Genomic DNA, 19,171 nt, shown 5'->3' with positions numbered 1-19,171 from the left:
GACCACCTTGCCTCGGCCACCTTGCCTGGAAGTAGACAACGTACTGGGGAGGGATAAGAGGCCAGGTCTGGGGGTGTGACTGGGTGGTAGAGGCCAGTTCCCCATGAGGGGTCAGGGGCTGGAGGGTAAGTGATTGGGGGCTCTGAGGCTCTTCAATTGGTTGCTGCTATAACTTCTAATTAAGCCGCTAACAAAGTCTTTCTATGCTGTGACCCTGAGAACTAATAAACCCGTCCGACTCCCATGCTGGCTGTGAATCTCTTCTGACTGCGATGCAGGGGGCATGGCCCCTTTAGGGGCATGGAAGAGCTCCCCAGGGTCCCATCCAGGGGGACCCACAGGGGGAGCTCAGGCAGAGCACGGGGGCTAAACTCTCTGAGGTCAGATTCTGGAGGTAGCTGCACAGGTGTCTGGTGACCCAAGTGGGCAGACTCTGAAGCACTAGAGTCCTGACTGGCTGCACCCCACGTGGGTCTAGAGCCCTGATCCTGGGGAACTCTGTAACATGTTCCTCTCACAGCAAAGCAAATTCCCTCATTCCCATTTGTTCTCACATGGCCGTGGGTTGTGGTGAACGTCAGTTATTTTAGGTACCATTTTCTCTATTAAAATATACCTATAGCAAATTTTGTGATAGTTGAAGACAATGGGGTGTTGTCAGAGGGATTCACTCCTTTCCCATCATACCAGCAGCGTTACTGAGCAGAGTTTATCTGCTTCGCATTCTATCCCTCCACCTCCCACAGTTTCCCATAACACAGTGTTGTGAGCTCTCGGTGCTTGGGAATTATGGTTTGATTTCTTTGACCTAAATGAGACTCAGTAAGATTGAAGGTGAAAGTGTCCCAGACCTGGTGTGACAACCCCACCCCCCATGATCATCCTCATAGTGTAATTGCGTATTGTTTAATGCAAAGTATGTCATGGAAGATGTTTTTGGAATACTCATGATGTACCGAACATTGTTATTATCATGATAGGGCTGGTCTACACTGACAATGGAGGTCAATGTTACGTGGCTTACTTCGACCACCTAAAGCCTGCGTCTCCACTGGTATGTCATTCAGCCAACCTAAATCGCGGTAAAATTCGACTTAATAAAACCACGTCTGCAAGTGGCGTAGCGCTGAAGTTGGATACTGTGGGTCGAATGCACGTCAGTTGCGGCAGAGCACAACGTAAATCAACATCATTGGCCTCCCTGAGGTATCCCATAATGCTCTGTTCTGACCGCTCTGCACATTTGCAGACTGCTGCATTGTAGCCATGTAAAGAGAAAACAGCTCCTCTCTGCAAGCCCTGGGAAATTTTGAATTCCCATTTCTTGTTTAGTCAGCATGGAGAGAGCTTGTCAGCACAACTGATCATGGCGACTGCATACCTCAAACGCACTCTAGCCTGGAGCCAACCTGAGGTCTTGGATCTCATCTGTCTGTGGAGCGAAGAATCTGTTCTGGCTCAGCTCCGAATAAGCAAAAAAATTTGGATATCTATGAGAGGATAGTGTAGGCCCCAATGCTGTGATACTGTAATAAAAGCCTGAACCAAAGCAGGCACGGACCACGGATACGTATTTGGAGCTGAAGGGTTAAGTCCTTATACTGAGAAAGAGAACAAAACAAAACCAGGCATAGGCGTTATAGATAAGGATGTTCCGGACACATTGATTGTTTGTTCGTGCCATCCCAGGCCCGATAATTGGTATGAGTGGGAACATCCCGCCTGAACATTTTGTGATTTGACATTTATGACATATTGGGACCCTGCTTGTGAGCATCTATGAGGGAGGGTCTTGAAACTAATTGCTTTCTTTATTTACGAGTGAAGGTACATGTGTATCAGGAATGTGGTTGATGTGTAAATCATGGGGCAATGAGAGGGCACATGAGATTTCTTTTAGTAAAATTGGTATTAATAGAAATTGGTGTAGGTATAAGGATTTTATTGTTAGTAAGTAAGCATACGATAATTTACTAATGTAATGAAATAAGAATGTAATGATTTTTAGTGAGTATGAATGAGAAGGGAATGCAGTTTGAGTCTGCTGAAGATAAGACAGCAGAAAATAATTGCTGAGATAGTGGGTTCTCAGCCTTGAAGGGCAGGAGGGAGAGAAGATGTTTTTGTTTAAAGAACTTTCATAATCCAGATGGCCAAAGATTGAGACGACCCCAGGAAAAACAGGGGAGTTCATACCCAAGGACAGAGACAAAGATAAAGTATGAAATAGAAATGAAAGAATAATGAGAAGGTTGTCACACTTGCAATTTCCAACTCATTGATGATTACATCAAACAAGGAGACTGTCTGACATGGCAAAATCCATAGACCTGAAGGGGGATGGATAAGTATAAAAATGGAGAGAAGGAACCTGGACTTTGGGCTTGTTCTGCATACCCCAAGGAGCATCGTCTCGCAACTGACGAGAGCCTGGCTCCAACCTTGTGCCTGAACCACTTGGCCAGTGGCTTCAGCTCAAGCAACAAGGGACTGGTAATTATATCCCTCCTGCAGAACTGTGTGTGTGTGTGTGTGTGTGTGTGTGTGTGAGAGAGAGAGAGAGAGAGATGTTAAGGTAACTGTTTTTTTTCAAATATGTTTTTGTATTCATAAAAAACGCAGCATACTGCCTTATCCCCTGAATAAGATCCTGCTGTTTATTTCTAAGTATAACACAATTCTGAAACCAAATGGCATCCAGGAAAGAGAGAGAAACCCACAACACAGATGGGTGTAAGACACCTTCAGTGTCATATAAAATGGAATTCCAGAGCAAGATACATATGATGACTCAAAATAAGAACAGAGTCTTGAAATCCCCGATGCATTCAAACCTTCTTCACTCAACATCACCTTATTATTATTGTCATGTTATTTACAAGACGTTTCACATCATCATAACAGGAAAAATCAGCCAACCCTCCCATCTACAAACAATACTCCCGGCTCAGCAGGAAAAAGATCAAAAGCAGCTTTGCTTATATATAGAAATGAGATTGAAGCACAGAATGATTACTCTGTGTATGGGATCCATTCAAATTTCCCCTCCAGCTCTTTGACACTCCAGCAAATGAGATGGCGAGGGGGAAGGAGGGAAGCCCTCTCACTCACCCTATCATCTTCTGATGTGACCGAGAGTGCAATGACATTCTTTGTACCCCCTTCCTGCTCTTTCTTATAGTTCAATATATTTTAAGTGAGGAAAATGGTAGGAAAAAGATCTGTTGTCCAGCACAACCTGAAACAACCTGAGAGCAACTGGGAAGGAGACAATTTGTACCCGAAGGGGTAACTTGATGACTAACAATTGCTTTGACTTGTGGGATCAGTGTAACTGAGACGCTCATGCTTGGTGTTGCATAGAAAAAGTGATGGAGTCTAGGTAAGGTGAAGGGGAAATCTTATGCCAAGCACTGTACCTGAGTTATATCTGCACTGCCACTATAGTTGTGTTTTTACACCAAGATCACTAGCTTCAGCATCTAACTCTGTGTACAGTCCTAGTGGATATAAGGCACAGGTAATTTTTGCTGCAGTGTAGCTTGTAGAGATCAAACCTCTCCCACATCTGGGGCTGATGAACATTCCTGGCAGGAGGGACACACACTCCCCTAACTCAAAAGGAAAGGAGTTGATAGAAAAGATCACAGGATAGACCCCAAAGAAGGGTGAGGTCCAAAAGTCAGATGCAGACAACTCATCTGGGATAGCTCAGAGGCCATGGTGCAGGGGGTTGCAAAGCTCACTGTGTGGGAATTGACAAATGGGATTTTTGTTTTTAAAACATATAAAGGCACTCTAGGGCACTCTCCCACGTGTGATTAAAAAAAAATAGTCTAGGGCTCTCTGTTTAAAAATATCTCTATTTTAAAAAAAACATCACTCTAGGGCTCTCTCCCAGGTGGATTTTTTGATGTGTGCTAAGGACTGAGCGTTGACCAAAGCTTTTCCCACACTGAGGGCAAAGGTAGGGTTTCTCTCCATTGTGGACTTTCTGATGTTTAAGAAGGCTTGACCTCCACCTGAAGCTTTTTGCACACTCATCGCATGTGTAGAGTTTCTCTCCACTGTGGATTCTCTGATGTGTGATAAGGTTTGACTTGTCACTGCAGTTTTTCCCACACTCACAACATCCGTACGGTGTCTCCCCGGTGTGGATTCTCTGATGTATCATGAGGGCTGAACTACAGCTGAAGCTTTTCCTCCACTCAGAACACACGTAAGGTCTCTCGGCTCTGTGAATTATCTGATGTGTGAGAAGGACCGAGCTCACATGGAAGCTTCTCCCACGCTCAGGGCAAGCATAGAGTCTCTCCCCGAAGCTGATGCTTTCTTTTCTAACAAGATCTGAGTGACTACTGAGAGTTTCCTCAGGCCTTTGCTGACTCTCGCAGGCTTTTCTTTCTGGGAGTACACAAAGTCCTGGAAATATTCCGGTTAGATCTTCCTGATAACATCCCACGTTATTCTACTTGCTCACTGTCTTCATCCAGGGGGTAATCCTCCTCATTCTCACTCATCATCTGACGGGACAGAGAGAGAATAAAGACATAGATCACTCCCTGGGCTGGAGAGAAAGGAAATCTCAGAGAGAGGAAAGAATAAAGGTGTGAACAAATCAAAGTATGTACTGGAGAGATCCAAGGTATGAGGAGCTGATTTTCCCCAAGACCCTTCCCCAGTGGAAAGAGGGGAGGGGATCATTTCTGGGGCCACATCTCAGCAGAACTCTCAGGGAGAAGCGAGACTGGGGAGGGCCCTGCTGCCAGCGGTCAGTCAGGACAGGTGGGAAGACATGAGTGACATTTGCCATAATGATTCCACACCTGCTGGGAAGAGTCCTGGACTCAAAGAGCTCACAAGCTCTTCCTAGGACATCCCAAATGATTCCTGCCTTCACAGACACTTTTTGAGTGGGTTTAACCAATTCCTCACCTGTGCAGGCAGCTCTCGGGAGCACTTTTTTCTCAGAGCCCTGAAGATCAGGGATCCATGGCTCTTCCTCTCTTTCCAGATGGGAGATCACCTCAGCTTTGGAAACCAGAAACCCTGCTCCAGGCAAAGAAAACAAGTGACATCAGTGGAATGTATGGGATACTTGGCACAAAGAATATTCCATGATTTTAACCCCCGCTCATTTTTAAGCAGTAACATCCCAAGGCCAGCTTCCTTGGCTCAAAGCGGCAGGATGGTTATTATTATTATTAATCTTGTTCATCACCTTTGTACCTACAGGCCAGCTAAGATTCGGTCCCCATTGTGCTAGGCATGGTACAAACACAGAATAGGGGATGGTCCATGCCCGGAAGAACTTAAAATCTAAATAGACAAGACAGACACAGAATGGGGGAAGTGCAGAACACATCAGCAAAGTGAACAATGTGACGGCAGAGTGACAGATATGACGAACACAGCTATATATTGAGACTATTGCATTTAATGTTATGACTAGGACCAGTGTTTTCCAGAAATTGCCGCTAATACTGCGTTTTTCCCTCAAAATGACCCTTCATTTCTGTAATCACCCTTCATATCCAGAATGGCTGATCAGATGGTGGGCGGGGATTGCAGGGTCACAACCCCCCAGATTTCTGGCCAGAGACACCTGACTCATCCCCAATGTGCAGGGCAGAGGCTGGGGCAGGGCGAGAGGGGGCACCGGCTGCTGTTCAGACTCGCTGCCAACTTCTTCCCTCCTCACACAACCCTGGGCTCGGCAGGACTGCTGCAGAACATCCCCTGGGGAGGCAGCCTAATTGCTCCACCACCAGGCTGCAGAGTGGATGCTGCTCGCACCTGGGCAGCGTCTATAGCACCCTCCCCCCCTCACCACCGCACACGGCTGGATCCTGCCCCCTCCCCGCTGGCGCCCTTTCGTGCTATAAAGGATCATGTATCACTCATGTTTGTCAATATGTGCATTTTTGTATTAATATAATACGTATCCAAATACACAGCTCTGAAAATCTGAAATTCCTCTGTTTCCATTGCCAGAAAGCACTGCCCCTAGTTATGACTGTTATCTGTGTGTTTGAGACAGCCCTTGAAAGCAGGAATACTTCAAATACTATCCTGAGATGGGCCAGATGACATCAGGAGGGCTGGAAGATGGTTTTCAGGGTGTTGAACTACATGACCTCCTAAGGTCCCTCCCAACCCTAATCTTCTATGATTCTATGGAAGCTGGTATCACTAAAGGATGATTAATGCCAGATCCCAAGGATGGTTACACAGATATCCAGATTTTGAAGCTTTGCCCCATCAAAAAGGGGCAGTGACTGGTTTTACCTCTTTTTGAGGAAACTGGAAAAGGCAGACCTTTTGGGGGATGAACAGCTGAGTTTGAACTGACTTGGTGGAGGGTCTTTTTGTGCCACAGACTGACAAGACCTGCTAACCAAGAAGTAACCCTTGAGGGAAGGATTTAAAAGACTTTGGAACCTTTAGACCCTTTTCTTGTTTTATATGTTTTCCCCATAAGGCTCAGCCTCTGGCACATTGTCATGGATCCCTGGGGTCTGTGCTATGCCCTGGCTTTTAAACAGTCCTTAGGAGGTGCCCCTTCAATGCACTAGACCACCAAGGGGTTCCACTCTTCCACAAGGATAGGCCGTGGAGCTTCAACACCTTTGCAGACTGAGTCTCTGGCTTCAACACTCTTACTTCAACCTGTGAGCTCTGCCCAGCTGGTCCAGCTGAACCGGACTCCTGTTCAGAGACAGTTTCTCAGTCAGGAACCAATGTACCTCAGCAAGTTTTTACCATCACACTGGGCACACGTTCAAAATTCAGTAGGGTTTATTCATCAACCGAAACACAGCACTGGAAAGTCCTTGGATTAGAACAGAGAAGGAAAGATTGAAGAGATAGACCATATTGGCCAAATGGCGCTGAGTGAATTCATTACCGGGGCCCTGGTACTAAGCAGAGGAGAGTTAGGTGTGTCGGATGCTGAAAAATCTGTTGCGCACCAGAAATCTGTCCGTTCAGAGGGTGTCGATACTGGGAAAAGCTGTCGGTGCCAAGAGGCTTGTACTGACAGTGTGGGAGATGCAAACCTGATAGCAGGGTCCAGCGGTGTGGAGGTATGGTCAGTAGTACCGATATTGATGTCCGTACTGACGGAGCCTTCCCCAGAGCGGTTCTTCTATGTTTCTCACGTCCTCACGGTACCGATACTTCTTTGCCTGTGCCCATGAGGTCTTTAGGCATCCCAACATGCCCTGTTGGTTCAGGTACCAGATTTAGATGCCTTCAAACCCATCGGTACTGATGATACCAACCAAGCAGCGGATGTTTTTCGGCTCGATTTGGGCTTGCAATGGGGACTCCCTGACCTTTTCTTAGAGGCCTTATGTGAGGGGCTGGCAGGAAAATCTCTCTGAGCTCACCTCCCTTGGAAGTGGAGGGTTGCGGTGAGGGCTTCCACTGGGATTCCGGAGGTCGAAGGGCTGACTCCATAAGCAGGAGTTTGAGCCTCAGTTTTCCATCCTTCCTGGTCTGGACTGCAGTTGCTGACACAAGCCACACTCTGTGGAATGTGCCTCTCTGCCAGGCAGCGAACGCATTACGAATGTTCGTCAGTCACTGGGATAGATTCCTTGCAATGGAGGTCCTTTTTGAAGCCCAGGGAGCCGGGAATATCCTTGTCCAAACGGGGTCTTCCCACCTGGGAGCCAATGGAAAAGAATGTCCTTTTCTTTCATTCTTATTTTTTTTTAAGGCAATGACCAAAATAAAAGGAAAATGAAGCGAAGAAAGAAAAAGGGACTTCAAAAGAAGCTAAAATGAGCAATTCTAAGAGAGGTAATTATCTGCAAACGGACAGCTGTAGCTCCATCACTAGCCATGGGTGGTTGAGAAGGAAAGATGAAGGGATTGCCCACACACGCTGGATAGCCTCGTTGCAGGCACAGAGCAGCGCAGGGGTGCAGACGCACCTATGCTGGATTGTAGTCGAAAAAGAAAAAACACTTCACCCATTTCCCATTTTTTCACTTTTGTCAGGTCTCCGACACACTGTAAATTGAATCTGGACCTCCCTTCTGATTGCCTCACTTTTCCTTCAATCTTTCTTTCCATTGTTGTCCATAAGTTGTCAGTATGCACAATGGAAGATAACAATGCAGAACCCTTTTTACTACCCTTCTCTTAGTCTAACCATGATGCATATTGGTCCTTGCCTAGGACTTCAATGATAGCTGTCTGTATTAAATGAAGTTTCTTTGTGTCCTTCACCAAATTACAGCTTCTCAATTAACTTTGAGTAGCCACCAACAAGGGCAGGTTGTACCCCAAGACATAATCTTATAGGTGTAATAGTTGTACACACAACACTACCACCTTGTGTCACCATCAGCAAAGTGCCCACTGGCACCTGAGCAGTGACCCTGCTCTGGGAGGAGGGAATGTAGCAAGGACTCAGGATTGTTGGCCAGGGTCGCTGTGCACGGAGATGAGGAGGAGGGACAGGGGGTAATGAGTGGTGGAGGAAGGTCAAGAGTTAAAATAATAATATTTGGGGAAAATGTAAAATACAGTGAAACTGAGCAGAAATAAATCTAGAGTGCAGGCTCTAATGCAACAAGGCTGGGCAGGGATTGTGTGTTAAAAGTCTGGGAACCCCCTCAGCTCTAGACCCCAAAACCTCTCTTCCCTCCCACTGACCCCCCAGCCCTCTTCCTGGGTGCCCTTCCTCCACACACCCCTCCCCTTCTTCCCACTACTCTCAGCTGCCAACACCTCCTGGCACCTTGGGAGCTTCTTGTGTTCCCTCCTCCTCTCCCACTACCCCATCCCTCCCTGCTGCTTCTTAATCCTCCATACACCCCTCCCTATCTCCTGGCAGCTCATTAATATCTACTCCCCTCTTCTCCTCCCCTCCCACTGCTCTGCTCTCCCTTCACCCATGGACTCTTGAAAGGCAACATCATACACTCCCCTATCAAAAGCTGAGCTCATCTAACTGTCATACAAGCCATGCATGAGTCATAGACCTATTTACTCAACTTAATTCAGAATTGTACGAGTGGCATAATTTCCTTTTAAAACATGGAAAAAGGCATGTGAACTACAGTTATTAATTGAGTTTTAATTCATCCAGTAGGAGAGATTAAATATTACAAAATCTTTATTTTTTTACATGACATGTCCAAAAAATTATACTAGTGGGTGGGAGAAGTAAAAAAGGGACACAAGGAAATCTGTCAAAACCTAGATGCTGTGTGAAGGTATAAAGTTATTATACAGGTTTGTTACAGACCCCACAGCTTGTAATAAGCAAGAGGACAGGACTTCTTACTTAATGAGGTCACGTTCTCATAGGTCTCCTGTATGATGTCTCTGTAGAGAGCTCTCAGAGCGAGGTCTAGCAGAGCCCACACCTCCTTGGTGAAATACACAGCCACCTCCTCGAAGGTCACCATCTCCTGAAAGAGGAAGAATCCCCCACTCACCACCTGATGTCCCAGGGACGACCCCACTATTCACAGGAGAACAGGGCCAGATAAAGGGAAGTTCTGGGAGGCTCATGTCAACAGAGTACCCATCCCCAGAGCAGCCTGGAGGCATCAGGGTGAGGGGAGAAGGAGAGAGCCTTTTTCCCTCCTGGCTGGTGGAAGGATCTTTACATTTATCACATACCTATGAGCCATACCTTGATATAGGAGATGAAGCCTCCAGCACAGTTCAGAGACAGTCCCCTGGTTGGAATCCCCACACCCTCCCAGTAAAATAAATGGCAGAAAGGGGAAGTCAGTAGGAAAGCTAATACATCTGAAGGTTGGAATTGTAGAAAATTGATAAGGGAGGCACACTGAAATCTACGGCCAGTGGAGACAAGGAAAAGGAGGCAGTCTTTAAAAGTATATTAAATACAAAATGAATCCTCACAGTCGCATTGGGGAAGTAAATGCGTGGTTACGCAGGTGGTGTCGAAGGGAGGGCTTTGGATTCTTCGATCATGGAATGCTGTTCCAGGAAGAAGGATTACTAGGAAGGGACGGGATTCATCTAACGAAGACAGGGAAGAATATCTTCGCAGACAGGCTGGCTAACCTGGTGAGGAGGGCTTTAAACTAGTTTCGACGGGGGACGGGGACCTAAGCCCGAAGGTTAGTGAGGAAGAGGGACACCACAGGGAAGCAGAAGTAGGAGGAGGCCTCCCGATTCATACTGTGAAAGTAGGCCAATCGGCTACTTATCTCAAGTGCCTGTACACAAATGAAAGAAGCCTGGGAAACAAGCAGGAAGAACTGGAAGTCCTGGCACAGTCCAGAAACTACGACATGATTGGATTAACTGAGACTTGGTGGAATAACTCTCATGATTGGAGCGCTGTCATGGATGGGTATAAACTGTTCAGGAATGACAGGCAGGGGCGAAAGGGGAGAGGAGTTGCACTGTATGTAAGAGAGCACTATGACTGCTCTGAGCTCCAGTATGAAACTGGAGATAAGTCAGTTGAGTGTCTCTGGGTTAAGCTTAGAAGCAAGAACAATAAGAGTGATGTCCTGGTGGGTGTCTGTTACAGACCACCAGACCAAGAGGATGAGGTGGATGAGGCTTTCTTTACTCAACTAGGGAAAGTTTCCAGTTCACAGGGCCTGATTCTCATGGGAGACTTCAATCACCCTGACATCTGCTGGAAGAGCAATACAGCAGAGCACAAACAATCCAGGAAGTTTTTGGAGAGTGTTGCAGACAATTTCCTTGTGCAAGTGCTGGAGCAACAAACTAGGGGCCGTGCTTTTCTTGACCTGCTGCTCACAAACAGGGAAGATTTGGTAAGGGAAGTACAAGTGGGTGGCAACCTGGGCAGCAGTGACCATGAGATGGTCGAGTTCAGGATCCTGATGAAAGGAAGAAAGGAGAGCAGCAGGATATGGACCATGGACTTCAGAAAAGCGGACTTTGACTCCCTCAGGGAACTGATGGGCAGGATTCCCTGGGAGGCTAATATGAGGGGGAAAGGAACCGAAGAGAGCTGGCTGTATTTTAAAGAGACCTTATTGACGGCGCAAGAGCAAACCATCCCGATGTGCAGAAAACATAGCAAATATGGTAGGCGTCCAGCTTGGCTTAACAAAGATGTCCTTGGCGAACTTAAACACAAAAAAGAAGCTTACAAGAAGTGGAAGCTTGGTCAGATGACTAGGGTGGATTATATAAACACTGCTCGAACGTGCAGGAATGAAATCAGGAAGGCCAAAGCACAATTGGAGTTGCAGCTAGCAAGGGACGTGAAGGGGAACAAGAAGGGTTTCTACAGGCATGTTGCCAACAAGAGGAAGATTAGAGACAGTGTGGGCTCCTTAGAGAATGAGGGAGGCGACCTAGTGATGGAGGATGTGGAGAAAGCTGAGGTACTCAATGCCTTTTTTGCCTCTGTCTTCACAGACAAGATCAGCTCTCAGACTGCTGCACTGGGTGGCACAGAATGGGAAAGAGGCGAACATCCCGCAGTGCGGAAGGAACGGGTCCAAGACTATTTAGAAAGATTGGACATTCACAAGTCCATGGGGCCAGATGCAATGAGGGTGCTGAGGGAGTTGGCTGAGGTGATTTCAGAGCCATTGGCTATTATCTTTGAAAGCTCATGGCAACAGGGGGACGTCCCTGAGGACTGGAAAAAAGCAAATGTAGTGCCCATCTTCAAAAAAGGGAGGAAAGAGGATCCAGGGAACTATAGACCAGTCAGCCTCACCTCAATCCCTGGAAAAATCATGGAGCAGGTCCTTAAGGAATCCATTTTAAGGCACTTGGAGGAGAGGAAGGTGATCAGGAACAGTCAACACGGATTCACTAAGGGAAAGTCATGCCTGACCAACCTGATTGCTTTCTATGATGAGGTGACTGGCTCTGTGGATGTAGGGAAGGCGGTGGATGTGATATACCTTGACTTTAGCAAAGCTTTTGATACTGTCTCACACAGTATTCTTATCAGCAAGTTAAAGAAGTATGGGTTGGATGAATGGACTATAAAATGGATAGAGAACTGGCTAGAGCATAGGGCTCAACGAGTAGTGATCAATGGCTCCATGTCTAGCTGGCAACAGGTCACAAGCGGAGCTCCCCAGGGGTCGGTCCTGGGGCCGGTTTTGTTCGACATCTTTATTAATGATCTGGAGGATGGGGTAGATTGCACCCTCAGCAAGTTTGCGGACGACACTAAGCTGGGGGGAGTGGTAGATACCCTGGAGGGTAGGGATAGGATACAGAGTGACCTAAACAAACTGGAGGATTGGGCCAAAAGGAAGCTAATGAGGTTCAACAAGGACAAGTGCAGAGTCCTCCACTTAGGAAGGAAGAATCCCATGCACAGCTATAGACTGGGGACCGACGAGCTGGGCAGCAGCTCTGCAGAAAAGGACCTGGGGGTAACGGTGGATAAAAGGCTGGATATGAGTCAGCAGTGTGCCCTGGTTGTCAAGAAGGCTAATGGCATATTGGGCTGCATTAGGAGGGGCATTGCCAGCAGGGCACGGGAAGTGATTATTCCCCTCTATTCGGCATTGGTGAGGCTGCATTTAGAGTATTGTGTCCAGTTTTGGGCCCCCCACTACAAAAAGGATGTGGACAAGTTAGAGAGAGTCCAGCGGAGGGCAACCAAAATGATTAGGGGGCTGGAGCACAGGACTTATGAGGAGAGGCTGAGGGAACTGGGCTTGTTTAGTCTGCAGAAGAGAAGAGTGAGGGGGGATTTGATAGCAGCCTTTAACTATCTGAAAGGGGGTTCCAGGGAGGATGGGGCTAGGCTGTTCTCGGTGGTGGCAGATGACAGAACAAGGAGCAACGGTCTCAAGTTGCAGTTGGGGAGGTCTAGGTTGGACATTAGGAAAAAGTTTTTTACTAGGAGGGTGGTGAAGCACTGGAATGGGTTACCTAGGGAGGTGGTGGAATCTCCATCCTTAGAGGTGTTTAAGCTGAGGCTTGACAAAGCCCTGGCTGGGATGATATAGCTGAGGTTAGTCCTGCTTTGAGCAGGGGGTTGGACTAGATGACCTCCTGAGGTCCCTTCCAACTCTAATATTCTATGATTCTATGATTCTATGATTTTATGAACGGTATTGGTCCATTACTAGATGGAAATAGCAGAATTATCAAAAATAATGCAGAAGAGGTAAAAGTGTTCATTACATTTCTCTCTCCTGGATTTGGGGGCGGAGGGAGGAGGGAACCACACAGATGATGCTGTCATGTGATATGATGATGATGACAACACTTTCCATTCTAATTATAACTCACAAGGATGTTAAACAACAGCTGTTGAAGTTAGACCTTTTAAAATCAGCAGGTCCAGATACCTTGAATCCAAGAGTTTTAAAAAGACCCAATTAAGGAGCATGCTGGGCTGTCAATGCTGATTTTCAGTAAGTCCTGGGAGACTGGGGAAAATAAAGATAATGTTGTGCCACTATTTAACACATGTAAAAGTGATGACCCAGCTAATTCCAAGAGTGTCAGTCTGACATTCACACTGGGTGAGACAATGGAGCAGCCGATACTGGAGTTAAATTATAAATAATTAAAGGAGGGTGATATAATAAGTACCAATCAAAGGTTTAGGAAAACAGATCCTACCCAACTAACTGAATATTGTTATTGGATGAGATCAGAAGTTGGGCTGATAAAGATTACAGTATGGATGTGATAGACAGACTTCTGTAAGGCACTTGACTTGGTTCAGCACAAGAGTTTGATTAAACACCTAGACTGGTACAAAATGAATATGGCATAGATTAAATATTGGCCAATTGATAGGTCCCGAACTCTGTTTGTAAGTGGGGAACCATGGTTGAGTGGATGTATTTCTAGAGGGTTCCCCGCAGGGATCGGGTCTTGGCTCAGTGCTGTTTAACATTCTTATCAATGACTGGAGGAGAATATCAAACCACCACTGATAACAGTTGCAGCTGACACCAAGATTGGGAGGGGGATGGTAGATAATGAAGTGTCAGAAGATTCAGGCTCCAGCACTGGGAGGTTGGGAAGTTTTCCCAGCCCTGGCCGAGGGGTTATTTTCTGTTCCACAAAGAGGGGAAGTTCTACCCCCAACCCCCATGAGCCTGTTCCTTGAAACTAGATGCCAGATAACTCAAGTCTCAGCAGGTTTGTCACATCCTGTCTCCTCCCTTTCTCTGCCCTATTTATAGCATACCTCCTGCAGCTTCCACCCTCCTATGCGTTTACTGCCCCTCTCCCCGCAAGCAGAACCTGCCCCCAGCTCCCTGATAATTCCTTACCTGAGTCAGCTCCAGTGCAGCCATTTCCTTCCCCCTGAGACGATGGGACGATCTGGAGCAAGAAGCAGACGTTATTCTGTAGCCTGCCAGGGACAGAAGAGTAATTTCAGAGAATTCAGCAGGGGCTTTTGTCCATTTGTGCATTAGCCGATTCCCCCCAGGCTTTTTCCCTGCAAAGGGACTTTCTAGGTTCTGCCACACTGTGAAGCACATAGTGACCTTATTAGAGTCCAGGCCTAGCCCCCTCCCACCAGGACAAATCCCTTGGAGACATGGTGAAACCTTCCCATTAAAAGAGTCTCTGAACCGAAGGCCAGAGAAGAGCAGAATCAAAGGAGTCACTTTGGGGAATTCTCCCTGTCCTTCTTCCCATGGCACCTGTCACAGATTTACAAAGTTGTTTGATGCCCCAGACTTTAGACAGTCTCTCTCGGGAGTGTCTCCTTTCATGTGCCAGGCCTTGTTATAACTCTTGGCAAGGGCGATCCCCATGGCTCTGAGACAGGCCCTTCTTGCCTCAGCTAACCCTGTTTCTTTCTGTGCTTCATGCTGCTGGTGGAGTAGGTGACACTGGCAGGCGAGGTGTTAGCTCTTGCTAAAGTCCCCGTGTCTCTATTGGACATGGACAAGTACACAGCTGGATTCAATCTGGGTCATCTGTGTTAGCATTGTTAAAACAGGTTCTGTATTAGAGTGATGAGAATGTGTTCAGTGATTAGACTTTAATGAATGCTTGTGAATTGCTGCACAGGTTCATGTTTGTCTAGTTGCATTGTGAGCCTCTGGGGCTATGCAAATCGCCAGATGGGAGAGACTTTCACTATGGAAAGTGCTGATCAGCAACAGAGAGCATGACATTCTGCCTGGAAGGAAATGTCCATCCACCTGAGACAGACTATTATGGGATGTCAAGGAGGACAAAAAAGACGGTTGTTCTGCTCTTGACTCCCATGAAGATGAGCGACGCAAGTGGATTCCGCCCATTGGCTAGAGAGAAAATGAAGCAAATTCCTAAGGTATTTTTGAGATAACTTCTATTAATTTTTGAGAACTGGGAAGGAAAAGGGGGGCAGGAAAGATTTCATATTATGGGAGAAAAAACACCAGGAAATGAAGGGATTAAATATGAATATTCAGTAGCTAGAGAGAAAAGGGGGGATTGGAAGGGATTATTATCATTGTGTGACAACATTCTTGATTTTTGTCCCAACTGGCTTCTTCCGTTCTCTGGTGCTCCTCTTTAGCAATGCATCAGTTTTCCCATCTTTAAGAGCAAATCAAGTGTGTTTGTCTGAGAGCCTCTGTTGCATTTATCAGCTGGGTAGCAACACTGTCTGGAGAGACTGGGTGATGTTGCCAGGTTGGAGTCTTCTGAGTAGAACCAATTTTTCTGATTATTACATAGCAGTGGCCATATTGAGTCATAGAATCAAAGAAGATGAGGGTTGGAAGGAACCTCAGGAGGTATCTAGTCCAACCCCCTGCTCAAAGCGGGACCAACCTCACCTAAATCATCCCAGCCAGGGCTTTATCATGCCAGGCCTTAAAAACCTCTAAGGATGGAGGTAACTCATTCCAGTTATTCCACAACAGCCTAGTGAAAAAATTCTTCCTAATATCCAGCCTAATATCAACCACTGCAACTTCAGAGCATTGCTCCTAGTTCTGTCATCTGCCACCACTGAGAACAGCCTAGTTCCATCCTCCCTGGACCCCCCTTCAGGTAGTTAAAGGCTGCTATCAAATCCCCCCTCACTCTTCTCTTCTGCAGACTAAACAAGCCCAGTTCCCTCGGGCTCTCATCATAAGTCAAATGCTCCCTAATCATTTTTCATTGCCCTCCGCTGGACTCTCTCCAATTTGTCCACATCCTTTCTGTAGTGGGGTGCCCAAAACTGGACACAATATTCTAAATGTGGCCGCACCAGTGCCGAATAGAGGGGAATAATCACTTCCCTCCATCTGCTGGCAATGCTCCTACTAATGCAGTCCAATATGCTGTTTGCTTTCTTGGCAATAAGGGCACACTGCTGACTCATATCCAGCTTCTTATCCATTTTCAATTCCAAGTGCGTCCACTTCAATCATTTCTCAGCCTGAATCCTTCACCTACAATCCTTAGGGTATTGCATCACTATTTCCCTCCTCGGTTTCACACAAAGAAACAATTTCTTCTGCACAGATCCATGAACAGCAACATCTTGCTGTGTCTCTTGTCTCAGCCAAGGCATTCAATTCCACTGAAACATTCTCTCCTGGAATGGGAATGGTCAAACAGAGGGGACGTGGTCACTTTCATTCCTGACAGTGAGATAGTTATGCTCCTTTTTCTTTATGCCTCTGTTGTTATTCCATGAAATCTCCAGGATGGAATAAAAGACTGTGTTTACTCCAGGGCAGGGTGGGGAAAGAAAGGAGTCACCAACTCAGAAAAATCTCTGTGCCCCAGAGAAAACCTGACCCCTGCTTTTGGAATCACTAATGTGCAGGTGATATGATGGGAAAAGGGACTGTCTGAATTACCACGGTGGGGAATGGACAACAATCTGTAGCAATGTCATTAACCACAAACACGCCCCAATCGTGCTCCAGACAGAAGGGAAGTAAGCATGAATGCTTGCTGTTCAGCCATGGACACACTTACACAACTGCACAGCAGTGAGTGTGCTGGGTAAATTAATCTAGGCGAACAATTGGAAATGATAATTCAGTGAGAACAGAAGCATAATGTAGTGAGAAACATAGATAATCCCAGTAGTTGTGGCCGAATGCTTAAGCTGCTGGACTAGCCATCCATTGCAGTCTCTTAGTGCGAGTTTGAATTATGCCAGCTGTGTTATAGCTTCATTGTTGCACTTTTAGCCATGGTACCAACTGGAACCAGGTGTAGTCTTATTCTTAGACTATGATCAAGTTTACATTTAAAACAGGGCATCGGCTTGTCAGTGTAGCAGTGGCATAGCCAGAACTGATTTTTTTTGGCAGGGCTTGTGATTGATACAGGGGAGCCGGCCAAAAACAGAAGCCAGAAGTTTGGGAAGCATAAATAAAGTTTAATCAAACCCCATTTTTAAAACCACCCATGGTCTGGGAATGGAAAAGGAATATGCTGAAGCAGGGTCTGTCCAGACACCAATACAACACAGCTACCAGGGGTAGAGCTCAGCGGTAGCGTGTTTGCATGTAGCTCAAGTGGTCTGTGGTTCAAATCCAAGATGCTGTTTCTCTTAATGGAAACATTTCCATTATGTTCAGGAATTCCACTGAACGGGGATGTTTGAAATGAATTTAAACACATAACATTTCCCTAGCAACCCTATCAGCTGAAATTAATTCCAATCTGTCAAGGGTTGCATTTATGTTTCCATCAATTAAACAAAGGTATAATCTGACTGCACATTTGCAGGTACTTGGTCTCCCTGGGCCATGATGGGCAGAAGAACAAGACTCACATCCAGTTGGGGCTCAGGAGTCTGATGAGCAAAGGTATCTTGGTGCAGGCTAAGGTCAGCAGCATCTTGGCTCCTTCACATTCAGCCAGCAGCAGCTGGGCCCCCAGGACAAGGCATGAGACGAAGCCACCGACTCTGAGCAGGAAAATAGCCACCAAGAAGCTGGCTAGAGCTGCCAGGATCCCCAGGGAGGCCAGCCCTTCAGGAAGAGTGGTAAGAAGGTGGTGACTGCAGTAGGAACCAAAAAGGCAGAGAAAAGATCTCAAAAGGTGAAAGCTGCCAAGCCCCAGAAGGTGGTCAAAATGCCACCTAAAATCAAGGCTAAAGCCAACTCCAAAGCACCCAAAGCCAGGGCTAAGAAGGTGGCACTGAGAAAGAAGTGAACAGATTTCCATGAGGATGACTCCTGCACCTCCAATGGCTCTCTTAAGGATCACCATGGACCAACCCAGAGAGAGTGAGGTCCCTCAGGACAAAGCCCCATGGAGAGTATAAGGAGGTGGTGGCAGTAGGGAAGTGTTTCTCTTCCAGAGGGGAAGTGCTGTGTTTTGTGAAATACCTTCCAGGTGAGCGACGCACTGACAGGGCTGCTGCCCACAACTCCTACGTGGAATCGTTCTCTTTGAGCTGCTTCTCTGTTAGTTTTGAATCAGCACTAGTGGGAGTGCGTCCTGGTGACTTCACCAGCTATAGAATTGGCTGTGCCTGCATCTCAGCTTCGTTTAATCCCAATTTTTTATTGATTTCTATCATGATACTTTCACAAGACTCTGCCTCGTTCTAACCTTCTGGTCAGAGATTGAATATGGGGAGGAATGGACTAATTTGTATTATATTTGGTAAATAAGTTCTATTTCATGATCAGCAGCAGAGTCTCTGTAAATTTACCAACCATAGAGCAGGTTGTGTCTTCATCTAACTAATTGCAGGGTTAGTGTAGTTTAGTGCCACTTTCTGGTCTCACTGAACACTTGGGTAGAAAAAGCTAAGAGTCAGTGTGTGTATGTGTTCCCCCCTTGATTTTCTACTAAGGACTGTGTGATCTTGGGCATGTTACTTTAAGTTCCCTGTGGGTGAAGCAAATACCATCTCCTTCAAGTGGGTGAGAGAGTGGGCTGTTTGTAGAACCTAGAATAAAGGAGCTTTTGTGCAGCAATTTTGCCTTTAAATGTGCTGGGATAAAAATAGTAAACAGTAAATTTCATGGCCAGACACCAGCATAATAGAAACTTTTAAGTTGCTGTGGCTAAAATCAGCTATTATTGATGGGAGTCAAAATCAATTAATTATTAAAGAAACAAATTCTTGGGGTGTAACTATAATTTGTCCCCAAAACTTTCCTTGTCTCATTTGCTATTAGGGAATCACTTCTAGAGGGCAGAGTTAAGGTTATCGGGGCACGTACCTTCCCTTTGTATTCCCTGATTTTCCAGAGTTTGAGTTTTACTGAACTCAGTGTTCTGGAAGGGTACGAGA

General features: G+C 46.3%; 1 pseudogene; it reads right to left on the bottom strand.

Annotated features, from left to right (window-relative positions):
* The window catches only part of LOC137141153 (zinc finger protein 92 homolog), a 67,896-nt pseudogene that overhangs the window by 38,352 nt on the left and 10,373 nt on the right, over positions 1-19,171 (bottom strand).

Source organism: Emydura macquarii, unplaced genomic scaffold, assembly GCF_026122565.2.
Source record: "Emydura macquarii macquarii isolate MOO-44397 ecotype Brisbane River unplaced genomic scaffold, CSIRO-AGI_Emac_v2 contig_3004, whole genome shotgun sequence".
Classification (NCBI taxonomy): Eukaryota; Metazoa; Chordata; order Testudines; family Chelidae; genus Emydura; species Emydura macquarii.
This window is presented reverse-complemented; position numbering and strand designations above follow the sequence as displayed.